The sequence below is a fragment of the Triticum aestivum genome, chromosome 1D (assembly GCF_018294505.1).
Source record: "Triticum aestivum cultivar Chinese Spring chromosome 1D, IWGSC CS RefSeq v2.1, whole genome shotgun sequence".
NCBI lineage: Eukaryota > Viridiplantae > Streptophyta > Magnoliopsida > Poales > Poaceae > Triticum > Triticum aestivum.
The window spans coordinates 75539530-75545355 of NC_057796.1; positions in this window are offsets into that span (position 1 = coordinate 75539530).

Genomic DNA, 5826 nt, shown 5'->3' on the forward strand with positions numbered 1-5826 from the left:
TGTCATTTTCTGCTTGTGGGCCAAATTCAGCCCGTGCTTACAGTCGGCCCGTTTGTGGCCCGTTAATACGTTGGGCCGTTTTCATAGCGTCATCAAATACGGCCGATTAATGACGGCCCATTATGGTCGGCCCATGAACGGACGATTCCAACTATAGCCCGTTTACGGCCATAAGGCGGTATGTTATTGGCCCATGTTTCGGCAATCGATCATACGGCCCGTAGAAGGCCCATTGATAATACGGCTTGTAGAAGGCCCATTGATGATACGGCTCGTAGAAGGCCCATTGATTCTACGCCCCGTAGAAGGCCCATTGTTTCTACGGCCCGTAGAAGGCCCAGTGTCACTACAGTAAAAATGTAGCCCACGGTTATTGTGGCCTATTTAAAAAAAAAGGTTATTGCGGCCACTAGCAAACCGCGGAAAAAGAACAGCACTGACTACAAGCAAACAAATAAACAAGACAACAAGGAAATAAGTAAGCAAGCAACTTACGCTAGGCTATCATGGCTATTACACATATTACATCCACTGGGCATCAAAGTTCGCCACCAGTGCAAATATAGGGAACAAAGCAGCATATCATATACACTAGTTGTCAAAGTTGGCAACCAGTGCAAATAAACGCCGCAGCAAAACATGTCCAGAACTAAAACCACTTCAGAAGATCTCAAGAAACAATATCCTGGGTACCCATAATGTTGGCAAGATGCCTAGCAAGCTTATTAACTTTCTCTTGTTTGGCGCTTACATCCTCCAGCGCTTGTTGTTGCACCAGAAAGTATGCATCTGAATTCTGCAGGGACTTCCTCAGTCCTTCAGCTTCCTGTCGCAACACATCTGATCGGTGTCTTTCAACTTGAAGCTGAGACTCAAGAAGACGAACTGATTCAGGCAGCGAGTTCGAAGAGCTTGTGCCAGCGCTAGTGGCCAGTAACTCGAACACTACATCAAGACAGGACTTCTGGGTTCCCTCACTGTCGTCAAGGTAGTTTTTATCAGCTTTCTTGGAGACCAACAGGGATGTCTCACTATCTTGAACCTTATCTGCATTACTTCCTTCACCATTGCATAACGGGGTACTGTTCTCCAATATTTTGTCTGCATTCTAAAAGAGAAACAAGCAGGCACATCACAGGTTTACCATGTTGTATATGAAACTCATTTTGGTAAATCAGTTCAGTAGTAAAGTGCACAGGATAACAGCATGAAACAAACATATATCTATGTGCCATGGTCACTTTATGGTCTATATCATTCTAGTTTTTGTTGCCAAATCAAGATAGAGACACAGTTCAAATAATATTTGTTCAAGACAAAGCAGAATAGACAGAATATAAGTGTGGGAAACTATAGAGACACTTGTAATGTGCATGACATGAGAACATAACTGTTTATTCAATTGAAACTGAAATCAATATAGAGCAAGTTACAACAGCAAATCAGTTAAAGAAACAAGTTTAAAACATACCTGTTGCGCCATTGGAGTTTCAATTCCATCCTTCAAATTTGAAAATAGTTGGTCTGAGTAAATACAATGATGCAAGAGCAAAGGAGTATGAACCATAGCTACAGAACCTGACCTGAGAACAATTCTTCTTCTCCTTTAAGCGTTGAGTTGGGATTCGGAGTGGTGGCCCTCGTGCTTTGGGCACTGCAGTTCCCTTACTAGCTGCTCGTGTTTGGGTGCTCTGTGGTGGAGACGGTGTTGTGTCAACTGGAACTGGGTTACTATCTGCTAGGGTTGGGGTTAGAAGGGGTGTAGCTGGTTCTCTGTCCAACTGGGTAGGGGTACAATCTGCGAGAGTCTGGGTTATGTGGGGTGGGCTGGTTCTTGGGCAAGTACAACCGTGGTTCTATCTGCATCTACTCGTAGCACTATCTTTTCTGAAGACCGTGTTGTTACTCCATTAGATACTGCCATCACCTCTCCAATTCAAATGGCTGATAAACAAGAAAAGTAATTGAATGTACAGACATTGTATGATAGACAGGTGCAATGGATAGTGGGGAATAAAAGAGGGCATGAAATAATTCACATTTATGTTGTCTAACCAAACATGATAGCATGACACAATTTCACATATATGATGGCTAACTAAACAAGATAGCATGATACAATTTCACATTATGATGGCTAACTAAAAAGGATGGAAAGACATAGTTCAAAATATGATGACTATGTAAATAGGATGAGATGATATAACTATATAATGTGTTTATTAAATAGGTTGGCATGCCATAATTCACATACATGCGCCTATGGAAACATGATAGCATGATATAATTCCCGGATAGAATGACATAATTCAAAATACGATGACTGTAATCACTAAACAGGATGAGATGATATAACTATATGATGTCTTTATTAAATGGGTTGCCATGCCATAATTCAGATAGATGTTGTGTATGTAAACATGATGGCATGATATAATTCAAATATATGATTTATATAGTAAGTAAGTAAGCAGATTGCAATCCATATATGATGTAAAAACTAAGCAATGCAAGACAACATGCATGACATGGGTAATATAACCCTGCCAAGTTTGATCATAGACCTCACAGGGGAAATAGGACTGGTCATCAACCTCTGAATCCGCCTCTGAGGAGCTCTCTGTATCCAGCAAGATGTCTGCTTCAGCAGGTAGCATTGTCTGCTCTGAATACCTTGTTTTCACTCCAGATACTTCCATCACCGCTTCAAATGGCTGATTCACAGGAAGAGTAGTTGAATATACAAACGTTGTCGACAAATGGAACACGTAATACAAAAAAATGATAGCATGATATAATTCACATACATGATGATGGCTCAATAGCATGGCATTGCATAATTCACATATATAATGCCTTTGCAACAAGGTAGCATTGCATAATTCACATATATAATGTCTTGCAACAAGATGGCAATGCATAATTCACATAGATAATGCCTTTGCAACAAGATAGCATTGCATAATTCACATATATAATGTCTTGCAACAAGATGGCAATGCATAATTCACATATATGGTAATTAGACACTAAACAGGTGGCATTCACACAAAGCATGTCTAAACTAATCAAATGACATCGCAATGCAAGACACCATACGCACGATATGAGCAACATAACCTTGCCAAGTTAATTAGAGCATACACCTCGGGGGGGGGGGAATAGGACTGGTCATCTGTCTCTGAATCCTCCTCTGAGGAGCTATCGGTAACCAGCGAGATATGTGCTTCGTCAGATAGCATAGTCTTCTCTGAAGACCTTGTTTTCACTCCAGAATTTTCCATCACCGTGTCAAATGGCTGATGCACACGAAGAGTAGTTGAATGTACTAACATTGTTGACAAATGTAATACGTAACGAAAAAAAGGATGGCCTGATATAATTCACATATAAGATGACTGGCTAAGCAGGATGGCATTGCAAAATTCACATATATGATGCCTGGCTAAACAAGATGGCATTGCATAATTCACATAAACGATGAATAAACTAAACAGATGGCATTCACACAAAGCATGTCTAAACTAAGAAGTTGACATATTTGATGTATAAAGTAAGCAATGCAAGGCACCATATGCATGATATAACCAACATCAGCATGCCAAGTTAGAGAGAAGACCTCATGGGGTAAATAGGAGTGGTCTTCTGCTTCTGAATCCCCCTCAGAACAGTTATCTTCCTCTTGATTACGATCCGAAATGGGTGGAGGGGGGGCCGCCTTTGCGCCCACCATGGAGCGATGTCCGCATGAAATTTTATTGCCATGCAAGGCTCGTCTCTTTTGCTCTACATGTTCAGTTCCATCGTGTACAATAACTGACATGCATAGGAATAAAACTTAGTGAGATTATGTAAGGAGTGCATGCACAAATCCAGAGTGATGGTAGCAAACTGTGGATAGACCCAAAACCAATGATAGCAGGCAGATAATAGCTTTAGTTAAAAAATACAGATAATAGCTCCTTTAATGTTTGTTTGCACCCAACATGAAACTCATAGTAGACACCCACGATTAACCAGATAGTAGATAGATAGTACTCATTGCTACCCCAGTATGTACCACACAACCATTTGAAAACTCAAGTTTCAGCATAAGTTTGGACCTGACTCGGAGTCTAATAGGTGAACACGACAATAAAGTAACATGTCATCATATTAAGTGATGCGTAATGTAAGCAGACACGGAAGAGTGCGACCTCTCTTGCGTGTAGTCCTCAAGGTCATCTGCTCAGTTGATGATGGTAATGCAGTTGTCGTGGCTGCCGGCGGTGGGGAAGAAGATCTGAGGCGGTGAAAGACAGTCTGGAGAGCGGATCCCTGCTGTGGTGAACCCTTCCGTCGTTGGAGCAGCAGAGCTACGGTGGAACACAGCACCGCAGGAGCAGGACAAACCACACAAGGTTTTCTTTGACACATATCTGTATAGAAGTAATTGTGTAAGGGCTTGTTTGAATTTGAGGATTCTAACAATGCAGGGATAGGAAATAGATAGGAATAGGATAGGAATGCAAGTGCAAAACAGAGAATTTAAAAACACAGGATTTCTGCCAATCTGGGTGTTTGGTTCACAAGAATTGGAAGATCACAGGATGCAAAGAAGCATGGTGAGATTAAGTCAAACCACAAGAAAATGTACGGTTATAATGCTATTATGCTACTATCTCTTAGTCTTGTGCTTCATGAATAGGAATTTGAAAAGGAGGACAAGTGGAAATTAAAATTCCTACGATTTTTCTTTCAAGGAGACACAAAAGTAAAAAATCCTACAGTTTTCCTTTGCTCCATTCCTTTGCACCAAATTCATGAAAAGTAGTACCATACGAAACTTTCCAATTCCTATGTTTTTCATTCTCTTTTCCTTTCAAGCACTGGCGATTCCAGTAGGCAGGCTTGAGCAAGGAAAAGCCTACACTTAGAAAAAAGTTGTGCTACTTCTATTACTTTGGACCCAGGCCACTGCCCTACTAGCTCAACTCCCAGGGCCATCGACAAATGCACAGCTCAAACGCGCAGAGATAAATAATGATGGCCTTCAAGAGAGTCCATCACGGATAGCTAAGTTGCCTGGTACCTCACTTCTTGTCATATAGTAGGATAAAATAATCGTATTTCCCGTTACTCCGTGTGCTCAGTGGACAATATATATAACATGTAGAGTAAAAAAGATATGCAACAAGTGTACAACATCTTTGGCGAAGCCATGTCGATCTCAGCGTGATTGGGTTGGCCGGAGAGGATGCTCCGGCTGACTTGGCTGTCGGAGGAGGGGAAGAAGATCTTAGGCGTCTGGAGATGGAGCCCAAGGTACTGCTCTGCTGTGATGGAGGGTTTCGTCGTTAGAGCAGCTCCGGTGAGTTGTACGACGCCGAGGCTGAAGTAGGACAAGAGAGACAACGTTAAACTGAGTGGAATTCTAATAGCATCTCCAATAGATGATGTAAAATACATAACCACAAAGTGCTAGATGTATACATCAGCCGCTCACTCTGAACTTAACTGTCGAAACTGAATTTAACTATCAAAACTGAACTTAACTGTCGAAACTGAATTTTGCTGTCGAAACTGAACGCACTAGAGGTGAGGCTACACGTCATTCGACTGACTTTTTCATCTCTGGTCAGTCGATTTTGCAGCCGTTGGACACGAAATCAAGGGCCTACAGTTCATCTTCAACCTCCACCCCCCTGAGCCGCCAGCCACCACCGACCAAACAGCCGCCCCGCCCGCCCCGAAAACACTCCCCACCGCCGGTCCGCCGCCGCCCCGGCCATCCCTCTAGGCCCCCCCGTGCCGAGCTTTTTCTCCGGCGATCCCCACGCCATCGCC